The following is a 19,408-nucleotide window of genomic DNA, read 5'->3' on the forward strand; positions in this document are numbered from 1 at the left end:
ACCGAGTGATTGGATAATAGTCTGCATCATGAGAATTTTAGAGATTGTGTTTCGACGATAATAGAATGGACGATAGAAGAATAACCTATAAAGGTCATTTAGGAAGACGCTTCCCTAAAGCAAGCAATGTGAGCAAAGTTAAGCTTAAGGGACTATGTGTGCCGGTTACACTAGGTGTTACCCTCGTGAGTAAGGAATTTTGTTATCCTTGGTACGGAAGGATTACCGTAAGGTGAGTAATGGTCATCGATGATGTGAAAAGACGCCAAAAATGAAGAGGTAAAATATCTATAGGTAGATCATCGTAGCACTAAATCTTAGTACTTCCCTAAAGGGGGAATATGGAGTGATGGGGCATTAAGTCGGAATTAAGTGATTCTAGTAACTATGGAATGGTAAAGGAATAATGCAATAAAAATGATAAAAGGATGAGACTGCACTTATTCAAATCCTACAGATATGTTACGACTCCAGAACATTATGCAAGTACAATGCCAGGGAGAGGCAGTAAGTGTTTCCCCTAGGATGTTATTGATAAATAAGTGTGAATGAACACTTGATACATAAGGATCTAATGCGAGAGGTAAGTTGACAAAAACAAATAACCCAAGAGAGATTTCACGGAATATAGATATGAAAATGGACCAACGAGCAGTTAGCAGTTGATTCAGGAAGAGTGTAGTTATGGCTAGATAAGAGGTTACAGATAAATCAACAGATCATGCAAGATAAACTTAGTGAACCCTAACATAGGGAATTCAGTCTCACCGATATGACATCGTGAACCTTGAGAAATATTCAGATAGGAGTTGGGGTAGTTAAAGGTATCATATGATTGTTATGGAAATAAAAAATAATCACACTGGGAAGACATTCAAAATTTCAGTTCAGGAGTAACCCTACGAGCACATGGCGTGGAGGTAAGTAACAAAGAATAACTATAGGCGAGGAAGGACATCAAATAAAAAAAAATCGGTCAAGTATACAATGTAATTAACTTGCAACTTTACAAGAGCCAAAATGATAGAATATAATGGTCCACTAAACTCTATAGAGAACCAGGTTCTCTATCGGTTCCACTAGAACACAGCACACAGTAATAAGTAAATGAAAAGAGGAATTTTACGTGAAAAATTCCCAGCCCAACGGGATTAAAAATCACGACCTACCCGTGTAGGATTTCAACTTTACTACTGAGCAACTTGTAGATTACAACCTATGCAACCTATGAATTAACCTCTTAATCCCTCACTAACTTGTAATACTTTATTATAAGACACTTTATAATAACTCTATTACAAAGACTTTACAACTCGACTAACTCTAGCCAAGACTCAAACACAAAGGTTTAAGGTTTACAAAGAGTTTCCTACAGAATAATTCTAAACAAGCTAAGTAGGAATTACAATTGAAGAACTATTACAAAGTTACAACTCAACTTAGGACATATAATGACTTGTTGTAGGGAACTGGTCCGTAGTAGTGTTGTTCTTTGTTCTTGATGCATTTGAGAATTGATTGCTTATAATCAATGAACGTGAGAGTGCTTAAATGTATTCTCTAAGTGAACAAGTGATTTGATTTTACCTTCCTTGATGTTAATAATACATTTGTGATATCACTTGGGATGATTTAATCAAGGTAGGTAAAAGACACTCCCCATAAAGTTGATTACTGCAGTATTTCTGCACTGTAGCGTGTGCAGGCAGCAACTTTACAGCTGGGGTAGTTGATTGTGCAGTTTCCTCGGGAAACGATAGCTGTTTGTTTCCTCTGTTGTTCCTCTGACTCTGAAGAGTTAAAGCATATCCCAAGCTGGAGCCTTTCAATCTTAAGGTCTTGAGGATATGTAACTGGTTCCTTATCTGGTTCTTGACAGTAAGTTTGTTAGATCATCAAAACATAAAACAAGGTACTTGTAACCTATTAATTTTTCCCTTTTTGATGATGACAAACTTATAATTGAAAATCCCAGAAAAAGCCACACAGAACCAGACAATGAACTAGAAAAAACTTAAGTTTTCCCTGAATATATATTCCCCCTTAATCAGTGCACATTATTCTTTCCCATTTTAGCAACAAGTATATAGCAAAAAGAAGTCTAGCTAGAGTTAACTCATGCCACTTGTGTGCACACAACATGACTAAAACAGAGCATAAAGACAAGGCATAGATATCAAAAAGGGAAACACTTGCATTAGCATAATTTGGATTTTTCAACAGAAGCAGAATCAATGTTACTACCACCATCCACAATTTTGAACAATAAAAACAAATACCACAAACATTATCATAAAAATTGATACTAATGGAATTGACTAATCACTAAAGACTGGACACTGAGGGGACACTTTTTAGGGAGCACTGGAAGGAGAGGGCTTAGATGCATAGGCAAGGGTTTGGAGGACTAAATCCATTCGAGCATTTGCTGAAATTTGCTTGTTGAGCAGTCTCTCTTTCAGGTCCTCCACTTGTTTCCTGAGCTTAGCATTCTCTTTTGTCAGACGAGCAACCTCTTCTCCTTGAGAACTACTAGAACTAGGTGCCTCCTGCAGCTGACTTAACTGAGTCTCAAGGATAGAATTCCTCGCTTTCAATTGCCTTATCTCCGAGGTAGCACTGTTCTGAGCATTGATCAGCTGAGATATGGTAGAAGTACTTCCAACCCCTCCAACTTTCTCGATACACTCATATTTTTCATGAGTACCTTTGGAGAAAGTTTGCTTCTTTGTGCCTACTTTAGCTTGTCCCAAAGGAACCTTGAAGTGCTTAAAGACCTTGGTGAGAAGGAACCCATACGGCAGCCCATGATTACCATCTTTAAAGTCTGCCACTTTGTTCATATGCTCTATCACAATCCCAGGCAGATTAATGGTAGTGAAGTTATCCAGTGCTTCCATGAGGAACAAGTCAGCACTAGAGGTGATATATCTTCTCTCAGCTTGAGGCAGCAGTACCTTGTTCACCATCTCAAACAACAGTTGGTATACAGGAAGGAGGGCCTTCTTTTGAACCCATTTCCCTTGCTGAAGTGCTCTGTCTTTTAATATGGAATTTCTGAAGTTTTGAGAATATGATCCATGAACACTAGATGGCCCTTCAATAGGAATACCAAGAATGGACCCCAACAAAGCAGAGTCCATTACCATATCAACTCTATTTACCAACACACATATGTGATTATCCTCAACTTTAAAAAGGTCAGTATAGAAACTTTGAACTTCCTCTTCATACACCATTGGAGCATCATTTGTGAACAAATGTGTCCACTTTTGGAACTCACATATCTCAACCATCTGTCTCATACCAGCCTCCTCCAAGATATCAGGGGCAAATGTGTAGCCCTATAGCACCTTTTAACTTCTTAACCTCTCCTTCCCAGCACTCCTTGGATCACCCACTCTGGCCTTCTTTGAGGAACCAAGTTCCTCATCCATGCCAGCTTTTCTCTTAGCAGACTTCACAGACTTTTCACCCAGCTCTTCCATCACAGCATCACCAGAATCTTCCACTGACTTATCACTAGACACAAAGTCATCAAACTTGTTTAGATTTTTAGCAGACAAAGAAGATCCCCCTTTTTGCTTTGGGAGATCATACTTTAATGGGGCTTTCTAGTCAAAGAACCGGGCTCCTAGTCTTCTTCCTCATCCACATTCACTACTAGCATTGATTTCCCATTCATTGCTTTCCCATCTTTTACCAACTTTCTTCTCCTTGACTTAGCTTGGTTGTTTTTAAGAGCAGACTCAGGAGCCTCCTTCCTCTAAAACCTAGTAGTGGGTCGCTTAGGAGTAGACTCTTGAGCAGCCATTGGTATGTGCTTAGTCAGGCTTTCTATTGGAAAATCATCAAAATCCTCTTCACTATCACCTTTTTCTTCTCTGGACATAGATCCTTCCTCAGGCATCACCACACATAAAGGCTCAACATCAAAATGAGGAGAGGGAGTAGGGTCCCTAACCTGAGGCTCTTGAGAGGACCCCTGAGTTGGATCCTCCTAGGAGGGATTAGGTCCCTCATTTGGTACCTCAGTAGTATTGTCCTGTGTCGATTGTTCAACAGGAACAAGCTCTCTACCCTCTTTCATAGTCTTAGACTCTTCCCTCTGAGTCCCAAAACCATCATTACCTCCTTCTATAACAACCCATTTATTAGCTATGGACAACATGTTCTCTATTGCCTCTTTCTCTTGTACATCCATGGAAAACTCAGTAGAGAAAGGAGTGTTACCTGTGGACACAAGATCAGGAGCAGTCTTTGTTGAGTCAATCTTCTTAGAACCATCAATTTGATCTACCTTTGGCCCTTTTTTTCATAGGCGAACTTTAAGTTTCCTGATTTTTTTCTTTGTCATCAGTACTCTATTTATCCCCTTTTTTCGATGAAGTAGGAGAAGGGCTCTGGGCTACAAATCTTTTGGGAGTCGAGATTTTGCGACTCATATGAGAACCAAAACTCGAGTGGGTAGGAGATGAGATGAAATGTGGGGGTGACTCTGTCCTAGGGTTTTGGCTAGCAGTAGTTTGGGGTGAGAAGTCTAATATAGGTGTTTCAACATATAAGAACTCAATAGGGATGTCACTTTGAACACTCGAGGTTGTTTGATTTTCAGCCATGGTGAGAAGAAGATAAGGGATTTGGCAGTTTGAAGAGAGGTAGAAGAATGGGGTTTTGAATTGATGGGAGGAGTAGTGATAATGATAGATGTATGTATGATGGATGAGGTACCGACTAAGAAAGGGTGGCAGTTTTGGGAGTTGGGTTGGTTCTCAATGGGTGAGACGTTTGGGTTCGAAGGATGCAAAGAAAAAAGTAACTGACATACTGATGATGTGGCACTTGTTTTAACAGTTCAAAATTGTGCATGAGAGAATAGAGAAACTACTAACTTGTGTCAGGAGAACCAGGTTCCCGGACTAATCTTGCATTTGTAAGCTTTGCCTTTTTTACCAGTATGTACTGCATCAACTGCCTACTTTCTCTGTAATCATCATGTGTGTCTACCTGTAACGGTATAGAGGTAAGTTATACTTTTCCAGAAAACACTTTTAACTAAATTTACCTGAACATTTCTTTCATATCCAATCATTGAGGGATTAGGATCTTAGTTGGGTTTCATCAACCCCAGTGCCAGGCAATTTTTCTCAAAGTGTTCTCTACTCAGGGCTTTGGTGAATGTATCTGTAATTTGATCTTTAGTGCTGCAGAATTTCATGCAAATAAGCCCTTTTTCAACATTGTCTCTGAGAAAATGATGACGTACATTAATGTGTTTGGTCCTCTTATGTTGAACTAGATTTTTTGTCATATTGAGTACACTTGTGTTATCACATAAGAGAGGCACATAATCTGAGAACACTCCAAAGTCTTGCAACTGCTGCTTGACCCATGGTAGTTGAGCAGAACAAAAGGCAACTGCAACATATTCTGCTTCAGCAGTTGAGAGTGCCACTGAGATCTGCTTCCTTGTACCCTATGAGATTAAGAAAGAACCCAGGAAATGTGCCATTCTATACGTGCTTTTCATGTCCAATAGATATCCTGCATAATCAGCATCAGTATACCTAATAAGATCAAATCTGTCACCTAAGGAATAGTAGAGAACCAGGTCCTGCATTCCCTTGAGATATCTCAATATTCTCTTAGCAACCTTCAGATAAGATTCCTTTGGATTTGATTGAAATCTTGCACAAAGACCCACGGCTAAAATAATGTTTGGTCTGCTTGCAGTGAGATACAGGAGTGACCCTATGATACCTCTATACATGGTCTGATTTACAAGGGAACTAGGTTAATCCATGTCTAGACGGGTAGCTATGGAAATAGGAGTGTCGATGACTTTTCATGCTTCTAATTCAAACCTTTTTAGTAACTCCTTGATGTACTTCTTCTGACTCATCAGTGTTCCCTTCTAAGATTGCTTCACTTGAAGTCCTAGGAAGAAATTTAATTCTCCCATCATACTCATCTCGAATTCACTCCCTATGAGGTTTGCAAATTCTTCACACAGAGATTCAGTTGTGGCTCCAAAGATGATATCATCAACATATACCTGAACAATGAGCAGGTTTCTCCCTCGTTTCTTCAGAAAAAAGAGTGTTGTTAATTTTCGCTCTTGTAAATCCATTTTCTAGAAGAAATTTTGACAACCTCTCATACCAAGCTCGGGGAGCCTACTTTAGCCAGTACAGTGCCTTGTCTAGTTTGAACACATGCTCGGGATGCTCGTGACACTCAAAACCAGGAGGTTGCTTGACATAGACTTCTTCTTTTAGATAGCCATTTAGAAATGCACTTTTGACATCCATTTGGAACAGCTTGAACTCCATATGAGATGAAAATGCAATAAGAATTCTAATATCTTTCATTCGAGCTACTGGAGCAAATGTTTCATCATAATCGATCGCTTCTTCCTGATTGTAGCCTTGAACTACAAGTTACCTTGTTTCTTCTTGTATTTCCAAACTCATGAAGTTTATTCCTGAATACACACCTGGTTCCTATGATAGTTCAATCTACAGGTCGAGGAACCAGGTGCCATAATTTGTTTCTTTCAAATTGATGCAGCTCCTCTTGCATGGCTGTGATCCAGTCTGCATCTTTCACTGCTTCTTTGATGTTTTTGGGCTCTATTTGAGAAATAAACGCTGAAAAGGCAAGTGAGTTTCTTGCTTTTGATCTGGTTTTAACTTCTGAGTCAAGAGGGGTGATTATGCTGTTAAGAGGATACGAGATTTTGTGCTTCTAATTTGGTATCAGAATCTCATTAGGAGAATACCCATGTATGTCTGACTGAGGTTCTTGGGCGCTTCTTACTTCAGCAAGTGGAGTACCTTGGACTGCATCAACAACTCTATTTTCAGCTTCAGTTGGTGTGATCATGGGACCAGATTCCTCTTCAACAACTCATCATGTTTGCTTTTCCATTTTCTATGTCAATAACTTCTCTTAGAACGGATAAAAGTTCTCCATCTTGATCAACATGTCTGTCTTTCTTGTAGGAGAGGTGAGATTCATCAAAGATTACATGTATACTTTCTTCAACATATCAAGTCCTTTTGTTGTACACTTTGTAAGCTTTGCTTTGAGATAAGTATCCCAGAAAAATTTCTTCATCAATTTTGGCATCGAATTTTCCAAGAGCTTCTTTTCCATGGTTGTGAACAAAGAATTTACACCCAAAAGTCCTTAGATGTGTCAGCTTGGGCTTCCTTACATTCAGTAGTTCATATGGAGTTCTGTTTAGAAGGGACCTGATCATGCACCTGTTCACCAAATAGTAGGCAGTATTGACAGTTTCTTCCCAGAAATTCTTTGCAATCCCACTGTCAACCAACATTGTTCTTGCCATGTCTTCAAGAGTTCTATTCTTCCTCTCCATAACACCATTTTGTTAAGGTGTTCTTGTTGTTGAGAAATTGTGAGTGGTGCCATTTTCGGTACAGAACTCATCAAATTTGGCATTGTCAAACTCTGTTCCATGATCAAACCTGATGTTAGCTACCTTATTACCCATCTTCACTTAGATCTTCTTGACAAAAGCAACGAACATTTCAAAGGTTTCATCCTTGGTCCTGAGAAACAAAGTCCAGGTAAAGGAGAAGTCATCAACTATCATAAAGAAGTACTCATTTTCTTCTCTGCTTGGAACCCTCATATGTCCACATAGATCCATGTGAAGGAGATCAAGTGGCCTTGAGGTGCTGACTTCCTTTTTGGGCTTGAATGAGGATCCGACTTGCTTTCCTTTTACACATGCGTCACACACTTTGTGATCCTTGAAGCTTGACTTGGGAAGACCACGAACTAGGTCCTTTCTAACCAATTTGTTCAGTAATGTAAAGCTTGCATGACCCAGCCTCCTATGCCATAGTTCAGTATCATCATCTACAACACTTAAACAGCTGAGATCACCATTTTGCAGAGACTCAAAATCAACAACATAGATATTTTGTATCTTTTTGAAACTTGGACCACCTCACCAGTCACTAGATTTGTGACTGTACAGATTTTTTACACAAATTCCACCTTGTTTCCCTTGTCACAGATTTGGGAAACACTTAGCAAGTTGTACTTCAACCCGTTCACATACTACACATTTTCGATTGAGTGTGAGAGAGACTTCCCAATCCTTCCAACTCCCAAAATGTATCCTTTCTTTCCATTTCCAAAGGATACACTCCCTCCTTGCAGGGCCTTAAGTGAAAGGAAATTGTTTGTACTTCCAGTCATATGTTTTGAGCAGCCACTATCCATGTACCATTGTAGGCCGCTTTCTTCCACCGTTCCCTGCATAAAAAAATTAGGAGTTAGACTTAGGAACTCAAACTAGTTTGGGTCCTTTATAATAAGGAAAAGGGTGAATGAGGGATTTTTAGGTCCATACAGGTATCATGCATTTTTTATATGAGGGACCAGGTTCTCTACCAGTAGTTACTTTTTCAGCAAAAGATTCGTTTTTCTACTGTGACTGAAATCTGTCCTTACAGTTTTCTTTAAAGTTCCCATTGTTACCGCAGTGTGTGCAAAGCCAATTGTCATATACAATAACATACTTGCTATGAGGGTTGTAGGGAATCGTTTCCCTTTGAAACCCAATCCCCTACCTATTTCCCCCATTGTTGGTGTACATGGCAATGATAGCATCAGAGGACCAGGTCCATTTGAGTGACTTTTCAAGATCACTCTTCACTTTTCCTAGTTCTACCTAAAGTTGTTTGTTTTTCTCAAGCTCAGCACACAAACTAGACTTCACTGAATTTAACTCACTTTCAAGCTTAAATGTGCCTCGCTTGCAACTTCCTTTCCCTATTGAGAATTTTCAGGCCTACTCTCCATTTTAAGTTCCCCAATTGTTTCCTTCAAATCCACTACCACCACTGATAGGTCATCTCTTTTGTACTCAAGGTTAGTAACTTTCTCAACTAAGACTTCTTTTTCCCGTTTTACACACTCAATGGTCTCTTTTAGGTTTACCACAACCACCATTAGATCATCTCTTTCATGTTTTATATTTGCAATTTTTTTATCTAAGGCATCCTTCTCTTTCTTCTTCTCAATTGTTTCCTTTAAATCAACTACAACAACTACAAGGTCATCTCTGGTCTGTTTTGCTTCTCCTAACTCCACAGTTAAAGCATCTTTATCATTTATAAGACTATGATAAGCGTCAATTAATACATTTTCCAATGACATGAGTTTTTTAGGAGAATAAGATTTCAGATTTCTTTGAGCATCCAAAAAATTTACCTCATCATCGTCGTCATCTTTATCATCATCAAACTAAGCCATCAACGCAAAAATTGAATCATACTCAGTTGCTTCACTTTCCACTACCATCATTGAACTAACACCATGATCATTTTCTTTTTTAGATTCGCTGGAAGAGTCTCCCTACGCAGCAAGAGCTTGTTTTACAACATTGTCAGCGACATTCTTTTTAGTTAAGCATTTATTACGAACCAGGTTCCTGTTGGCTGCTTTGTCAAAGTTGTTTTTGTACTGATATTGCTTTAGAAGAGGGAAATCCTTAATAAAGTGTCCTGGCTTGCCACATTTATGACTGAGGTCATAATTTTTTGGCTTGCTAGAACTTCCCCTTTTTGGAATGCCTTCGATCCTGCGAACCATCTTCTGGAATCTTCTCGTCAAGTAAGCCATATCACTATCCTCACCACTTGAATCATTGCTGTCTTTCTTGAGTACCAGGTTCGTCTCTCTTTTGGACATTCTTCTTTCATTGTCCTTTTTCTTCTTCATTTCATATGTTTTCAGAATGCCAACAAGCTCATCAATGGTTAGCTCCTACAAGTCCTTCACCTCTGTAATAGCATTCACTTTTGCTTTTCCAAGAACTGGGCAGAACACTAAGGATTTTTCTGACAAGCTTGTTTCTTGGAATGATTTCACCAAGAGAGTAAAACTCATTGATGATATAGGTGAACCGAGTATGCATATCTTAGATGGATTTATCATATTTCCTCCTGAAGAGCTCGTATTCAGTTGTGAGCATGTCGATCTTGGACCTTTGTTGTTCCTTCATAAGCTGTCTGAAGGGCTTCCCAAATTTCCTTGGATGACTGACATGTTGATATGTTGTTCTATTCGTCAGGACCAATGCCACAAACAAGAATTTTCTTTGCACGAAAATTCTTCTCTACCGCCTTTCGATCAGCATCATTGAATTCCTTCCTTGTCTTAAGAATGGCTACAGCTGGGTCGCCAAAGTTCTTGGTAAGGACAAAGGGTCCGTCACATATGACATCCCATAGCTCAGAATCTTTAACCATGATGAAGTCATGTATCCTAGTTTTCCACCATCCAAAATACTGTCCATTGAACCTAGGTGGTCTATAACTAGACTGGCCTTCTTCGAAGTTTGGAGGAGCAGCCATGAGGATCCTTCCTAGGTGTTAACCTGATAGAAAGAACCCGCTCTGATAACAATTGAAAGAATGTAAGGGTCCACCAAACTCTATAGAGAACCAGGTTCTCTACCGGTTCCACTAGAACACACACACACAATAGTAAGTAAATGACAAAAGGAATTTTACATGGAAAATTCTCAGCTCAACGGGATTAAAAACCACGACCTATCCTTGTAGGAATTCAACTTCACTACTGAGAAACTTTTAGATTGCAACCTATGCAACCTAGGAATTAACCTATTAATCCCTCACTAACTTGTAATACTCTATTACAAGCCACTTTGTAATAATTCTATTGCAAAGACTTTACAACTCAACTAACTCTAGCCAAGACTCAAACACAAAGGTTTAAGGTTTACAAAGAGTTTCCAAAAGAATACTTCTAAACAAGCTAAGTAGGAATTACAATTGAAGAACTATTACAAAAGTTACAACTCAACTAAGGACATATAATGACTTGTTGTAGGGAATTGGTCCGTAGTAGTGTTGTTCTTTGTTCTTGATGGACTTGGGAATTGATTGCTAATGATCAATGACCGTGAGAGTGCTTCAATGAATTCTCTAAGTGAACAAGTGATTTATTTTTACCTTCCTTGATATTAATAATACATTTGTGACATCACTTGGGATGATTTAATCAAGGTAGGTAAAAGACACTCCTCATAAAGTTAATTACTGCAGTATTTCTGCACTGTAGCGTGTGTACGTAGCAACTTTACAGCTAGGGCAGTTGACTTGTGCAGATTTCTCGGGAAACGATAGCTATCGGTTCCCTCTGTTGTTCCTCTGACTCTGAAGAGTTGAACCTCCAAGATGGAACCTTTTGATCTTAAGGTCTTGAGGATATGTAACTGGTTCCTTATCTGGTTCTTGACAGTAAATTTGTTAGATAATCAAAATATAAAATAAGGTACTTGTAACCTATTACGGAAGGTATCCCTAGGTACTACAACAAAGGTCTAGCTGAGGAAATAAGGAAGAAGGCTTCAACTTAAGCATAGTAACTTGAAGAAGAAATGGTCTAGTAATAGCAATCTCACTACAACATTGTACACAATCCAAAAGAAAGAAGCACCTATCGTGGCTAATAAGCGGGAGGTGAAACCAAAAGTAATATTAGAGATCATATGAGTTGCACAAAAATTCCAGCATGCGAGGGAACTAATATAAGGCCAGTTAGAAGAGTACCAACCTCATAAAAAGTCAGTATGGAGCTCCCACCGGATTATGTATGCACTAGAGGATAAGTATTATAAGAGAGATTCAAGTTGTGGATGGGAATTATACCTATCTGGAAGGGGGGTTATGAAAGAGATAGAAGATACAATGTGCAATTTTAAGGTAAGTAAGGTAAAGGTGAACAACGTACGAGATACTCGAGTGCAAAAGGTTATGAATAATCCATACTTAAGATAGAGGGCTAGAAACACTAGGATTCAGTATCCAGGAATGATAGTGGTGTTATTAGTAGCATATCTTCCAGCCTATGGTTTCTAGGTACCGAGAGGTCTAATTAAGAGAGTAAAGAAGAATTAAAGACGATATAATGTCTCGCTTGATGTTCCAGAATAACATATGAAAATCTATGGCTCAGGCAAGTTGAAGGAAGGTTGTGAGTAGTATAAATAAATATGTGTAGGTCACAAGCTAAAGTATGGTAGAGCAACAAGGTTTTAGGAAGATAAGAATAAGGATAAGAAAAGGCGAGTGAGAAGGTGAGAAGAATGGATAAATCCTCGGGATTAAGCCCATGAAAACTAGAGGGCTGATGGTTTCTCTAAGTTATAGATAGCTCAGTATAGCCTGAAAAAACTCAAAGGAGTCTAAGCCTAGTAGTATTTAGAAGAGACGAAATGTTGCCCTGGTAGTAGAATTAGGATGTAATTGTGATAGATAAAGAATGACGTTTTTGGGCCTTTGATTGAGTAATGATTTGAAGAAAAAAAAGAGAACTATTTCATGAATTGTACAGGATTAAAATACCCACGTAAGATGAATCACACTAAGATGCTAGGAAATATGGTTATAAAAGTATAGTATCGTCCCTAGGTGGATCAGTCTAATCACTTCAGATGTTCCCCGATGAGACGTGAGCCCTAGCGGCAGTGTTACATAAGAGGTCAACTTATGAGTGGTATATTGTAGATCAACATTAAGGTGAATCAACAATAGATCGATAAAAGTTCAACAGTATAAGATGAGATCAGGCTGTCATTCTTAAGATGAACAGTAATGAGGAAGCATTAAAGGACATAGATTTATACATATATGATAAGCAGCAAAAGTGTAACCTGGAGTTGGGTAGCAGACCTCGGTAATAATAAATTGAATTAAGAGTTAGGATATAGTATGAACTACCTAGATATAGTAAATCTATAAGGATAGATAACCAAGGCTATGAAATAAGATGTAGCAATAGTTGTAAGTTTGACAAAGTACCGAGTGAAGAACATCAGTATACCTATAGATGCCCAGAAGAAAAATCTTGTCAAGGTCTGTATATGTTCCCAAAGTGAGGCCTAGAGATTGGCTAAAATATATAGGGAAGAGTCACATAGGCGCACATATAAGGAAAACGTCGTACAGGTTGCATGACAAAAGGTAGCAAGAGTTACGAGATTGGAAGAATTCCGACCACAGACCGTTGTGTGAGAAAGAGGCGTAAAGGTAGGAATGCCCTAGACTTTGGATTTATTTACAAAACAGTTGCCTAAATGGCAAGGACGGTATTAAAACCAGTCGTAAGAGCTATCCGATTATGAGACAGATAAGTGCATCAGTCAACATTCGAGGACGAATGTTCTAAAGGAGGGAATGATGTGACCCGTCATAGTATTTTGTCGATGTTACACTCCGTAATATTATGACGATGTTATACCCTATAGTATTGTACGTTGGATTTGCCGTAAGATAATTGACATCAGTTCAAGGACAAGATTATTTGAAGATTACAAGTAATTATGCTATTTATAACAGGTGATAAGTAAGTACCATGAAGGTTGGAGGGTAAACAAATCAAAGAAAATGAATTTCATTAAAGATTGTCAATTTGGGATAAAATACGGTCCAAGCTATAATATCCCGTATTTATAGACTAGTGTCATATAAGGTACCACATGACCATGATAGTAGGTATATAAAATGTGTTAAAAGTGATTAGTATTTTAAGTAAATTAGGATATTAATTAATTATGTGAGAAATTAATTAATTATTGATTTAAGGGAAGATTAGCAAGCTAATTAGGAAATGACGGATAAGCTTAATGGACCCAACGTGACATCAAGGGATTTAGGTAACAATGACTCTTTGGCTAGGGGCTAGATGGAATATTTAGAGAATTTGTTGGCTAAGTCATCACCTAAAATGGGGCTCACTCACTGTGATAAAATCACGTCCCTACATCATTAAAAGGAAATATAAATGCTTGCTAGTAACGAAGACCCTTATAATGCTATAGCAGCATGAATTGAAAATTCTAAGGGAGCACGGTATAACCTTTCTCAAGAATATCATACGGATTTTCCCCTACTTTGATCTTGCCATTACGTATTTTGTCGCAATTGACGTGTGTCAGAGGGATTTTCAAGAGAATTGGCTTAAGTATGTTAAGTCTATTCCTTCTTTCCTTTTGGCATGATCCATACGATACAAACAAAATGAACAAATACACAATTTTCATAAATGATTCTATTCAAAGAAGTACTAGAGGTGCCTATGTTCATGATTCCCCATGTGTCTTAATATTAGATTTTCTGTTCATAGGTCTCAGAAAATAAGTAAGTTGATAAAGTTTATTTCATGATATTAATCGAAGGCATATTGATCTTATGACATACCGAAAGATCTTACCGACTTACTTCATTATGCATTTCACTCATTTATACATGTACATTGACCCATGACCAGATGGCATTATATACGCGTATATTATATGTATATGGGATATGGTAAAAGGCTATGGCGTTATATATGCACCACCACCTAATCAGCTAGTATACGTTTGTCACGACCCAAACCGAAGGGCCATGACGGGCATCCGGTACCTTACTCAACCGAGTACCAACGTAACATATCTTTCTTATCGTACCATCATTAGTAAATGGGCCAAAAGGGTCGTCATGAGATAACCAGAATAAAATATAAGGGAATACTAGACATAGGATGACCCAACATGATATAGAAATTTATACATGTGACATACGAACCTATAAGGTTGACATAATCATTTATAAACTCAAAACATAGGCCGACAAGGCCATACAAGTATTTATATATTTGACATCTGTCTACAACCTCTAAGAGTACATAAACATCATAAAGGTTAAGACAGGGCCCCGCCATACCAGTCAATACATGTCCAAATCATACTGATCAAATAGGCAACTCCGGAGCAAGTGGAGTGCACCAACACCTTTCGCTGAGCTGAGCCTACTAGGAGGACTGTCAACCTGTCTTTCAGGACCTGCGGGCATGAAACGCAGTGCCCCCAGCAAAAGGGACGTCAGTACAAATAATGTACTGAGTGTGTAAGGAATGAAAAGTAGTATATAAAAGACATGAAAGAAATATAGAGTAAGTACTCAACCTGTAAGTCTGAGTAGCTCTGTGAATCATAAAACATTTATAATGTCATGCATGTGCATGTAAATGCCATATCATGCATAAATATATGCGTACATAACATCATCAAGCATCTGAGGGCATCCCATCATATCATCTCGTCCTCTGTGGGTAAAATCATCAATGTATATCAACTGATCAGGTGGCGGTGCGTATATAACGCCATAACCTTTTCACATACCCCATATACATATACTGTACGCGTATATAATACTATATGGTCATGGGTCAATATAATATATAAATGAATGCAATGCATAATGAAGTAAATCAATAAAATCTCTCAAAATTTCATGACGCCAATGAACATGCGATATGGTAGCAGGACATATGAGAAATCAAGAACATAGGCAACCCTAGTACTTCTAAGAATAGAATCATTTGTGAAGCTTATGTGCTTGCTCGTTTCATTGTATCATATGGATCATGCCAAAAGGAAAGAAGGGATAGCCTTAACATACTTGTATGATATCTTCCTTATTACTCAACGAAGCTCGACACAACATCTTGCATCTACAACAAGTAAAATGATATTGTCGTTAACATATAATGTAGTACCATCGTATTTGGCTAGCCGTACGGCTTAAGGAAAATCGGGCAGCAACTCCCCTATTTTTAATACATCCCAAATACCACTAAGGGTCATCAATGGCCCAACAACAACAACTATAACAAACAATAGCAACAACAACAATATAATCCAATATGAGTTTCTCCGATTATCTTAATAATCATATTGAGCGGCAAGCTCGTTTTTACTCATAACAAGATATGAATTAAATCCAACTCTTATTCCATAAATTAGTTTACAACCTTCAGAACATCATACTTATATGTACCATATTATTTCTAGTTTAAAACATCCACAAAATGCCTTCCAAAACAGCCTCATACGTCTAGCACGTTAATTTTTATCGCCAGTCACTTGTTTTTCATTTTTTCTTCTTCAATCAACTTAACTAGCACCTATGAAATGTTAACAACAGAAGCCATAACATTATCAAATTATTTCTCAGAATTTCCAGCCACCACAAACCATATATTTAGCCACAAAACAGTTCAAAAAGACAATTATATCCCGTGTTCCTTCAGGTGCATCTTATGGGTTTTTACTCTAACAACATAACCAATACAAGATTAACCTTTGGCAAAATCAAGAAGATGTTATACATACCTTGGACAGTAGCTAAAACTCGAAACCCTATCTCAACTTAGCCCACAATTGCCCTCAATCACACACAACACCGTAGAAGCATTCTCTTATAGTCTTTAACACCTTTGATGATGATTTGAGTTGATTTTCCTTGAGTTTGGTTGTTGGGATCTTAAGATATGTTAGGGAGGGTTTTGGAGATGTTGAGAGTGTTTTGGTGTGTGTAAAATCTGTATTGTTAACGAGATATAAGGGGATAAGAACACCACCTCAATTCTCCAAGCAGGTGGGCAAGCTGTCTGGCAGCTTAAGCGGTGCCACTTCGGATACTTGTATCTCTCTACTCCAATATCGTATCGATAAACGGTTTGTATAATTGGAAACTAGACACATAGGGCTTTAAGTCCATATAAATATATCCATGTAACTTTTAATATATTGGTAGAAAACTGTGTCGCAGCCTAGCCTATAAAACTATCAGTTTCTCTAAAGTGCGGCGATGTGACTTGGTGACCCTATTTTATAAATTCATATTTCTCTACCCCCATGTCGTATGAATAAATGGTTTGTACCATTACAAACTAGGTTCCAAGACCTTCATTTTGGTATATAATATGTCCTAAAAGACCTCATATAACACATAAAATGTATTGCTCAAAACACTTCATTACAAGGTAAATCCTTAGTCGGTTTTCCGCAACTTAAATCCGATCTTTTTCAAACTTTATATTTCATACCCAAACATCATATATAGCCATATCATGACTTTAAACTCATTTAAATAATGATTAACAAGTATCATATTCATCTTAACTTACTTAAGACTTTAGTAAATCTTTCTTATCCTTGTAGAAGGATTTCGTCCTTTTTGAGTTTACATTAGATAATCCTATAATGACAGTGACGTCTGAAGTACGGGGTGTAAAAACATTAAATAACTTCATATACTTTCAAAGAATATCTTATTTCCAAGCTTACATCAATTGACTTACGACATACTTTCACGTACGAAAATATAGGGTGTAACAACGTTGATAATTTTGCTCACAGTGACCGAGATGATATGATTGGATGCCCTCAAAGGCTTGATGATGCTATGTACGCATATACCTATGAATGGTATGACATTTATAAACATATACATGATATTATAAATGTTTTATGATTCATAGAGCTATTCAGACTTAAAGGTTGAGTCATTTACTCCATGTTTCTTTCATGTCTATTGTATACAACTTTTCCTGCCATACATACTCGGTACTTTATTTGTACTGATGTCCCTTTTGCCTAGGGATGCTGCGTTTCATGACCTCAGGTCTTGATAGACAGGTTGAGAGTCTTCCAAGTAGGCTATCAGCTCAGCGCAAGGTGTTGGTGCGCTCCATTTGCTCTGGAGTTGCTTATTTGGTCAGTATGATTTGGACATGTATTGATTGGTACAGCGGGGCCCTGTCCCAAACTTTATGGTATTTATATACTCTGAGATGTCATGTAAATGGATACTTGTATGGCCTTGTCGACCTATGTTTTAAGTATATAAAGGATCATGCTGGCCTTATAGGCCCCTACATCATATGTATAAGTCGGTACATCATGTTGTGTCATCCTATGTCGAGTATTCCCTCAGCTTTATTCTAGTTATCTCATGACAATCTTTCTGGTTCATTTACCTATAATAGTATGATACAAAAGATACGTTACTTTGGTGCTCGGTTGAGTAAGGAACCTGGTGCCCGTTGCGGCCAATTGGTTTGGGTCGTGACATATATGTTGTACCCAACATCTAAACATGTAGCAAATAGACAAACAAGTCCTAATCCCTCAAGTCAAAGTTAACCACGACAATAAGATAATGATCAAATTTGAGATACCAATTAGGGTAGAAATATAATTACCATTTAAATTAGTATATCTTCGAATAAAATATGAGTTTTATTTTTGAAAGACCCACAAGTAGAACCGCTTAAAAATTCTTTCATTTAAGTCTGCCAAGTTTCAACAACTTATCATATCACATAGGATGTATGACTCACACAAGAAGTCCATATTGTCCCATTTTTAATATATTGACGATTAGTTAATTATGTTCAAAATATAATGAAGTGATTTAAGAAGCCACAATAACCGTCCCAACATGGAATGCATCATGAGAATTACAATCGGAATTAACCTTAATATCACAATAATTTCCGTTACGGCGTGCAGCCTGATCCTCCAATATATTCATATTAAATTCTGTTGCGGCGTGCAACCCGCTCCTCCAATATATTCATTTTCATTTTTGTTGCAGCGTGCAACTCGTTCCTCAATTAGTATAATTTAACAACCAATTTACAACCAACTACGGTGCACCACAAAATCAAAAGGAATAACAAGTCTACACAAAGAAGTCACAATTAATGAAAAGGATACACGATAGCTCACTAAATCAAATAGCAAGGTAATAACAATCCACAATCAAGGCACAGTTTATGAGCATCAATTAACAATCAAGGAATGTAGCAGACAAACAGTAATTCAACAAGTGACTACAATCAACAATTAGCATATAAGAGTGAACTTGACAACAAGGATGGAACATGTGCCAACAATTTCAAGTAAAGCACGTACAAACTATTCTAACAACAAAAAATATAATCATGACACGATATTTACAAACAATTGTATAAAAGGAGCCTAACGGTTATAACCGGTCAAATACCACATATATGTGGTGTACCCACTCGTCACTTCGCGTACACGACCTTCGTATAACATGAATGACACAATCATCTCAAGTCTTAAGGGGTGGTTTCCTCCACACAAAGTTAGACAAGATACTTACCTTGACAGAGTTAGGCCGATATTCAAAAATAGCATTCTCTTATGAATTGACCTCCGGAAGGCTCCAATCTTTCTTGAGCATTCCTTACATTACTACAATGTTCCGAAAATCCTAGCAACTTTAATCTATTTAGAAACATAACAAAAGTGAACCATAATTAGGAAGATATTCGTGAGTTCACCTCATTTAAGCATTTCATCAAACACTAGGTGTGCATCTTGATTTCAAAGTTCTCCTATGGTAGATTCTTTCATTCCACAACTCAATCTTTACTTTTTGAGCTCAACAATCTTCCCACAACCTTATTGGTACAAGCATGTATACATAATACTTTTACACTCAAGAATCATACTCCACATCACCGATATTTACCCCAAACT

Source organism: Nicotiana tabacum, chromosome 9, assembly GCF_000715075.1.
Source record: "Nicotiana tabacum cultivar K326 chromosome 9, ASM71507v2, whole genome shotgun sequence".
NCBI lineage: Eukaryota > Viridiplantae > Streptophyta > Magnoliopsida > Solanales > Solanaceae > Nicotiana > Nicotiana tabacum.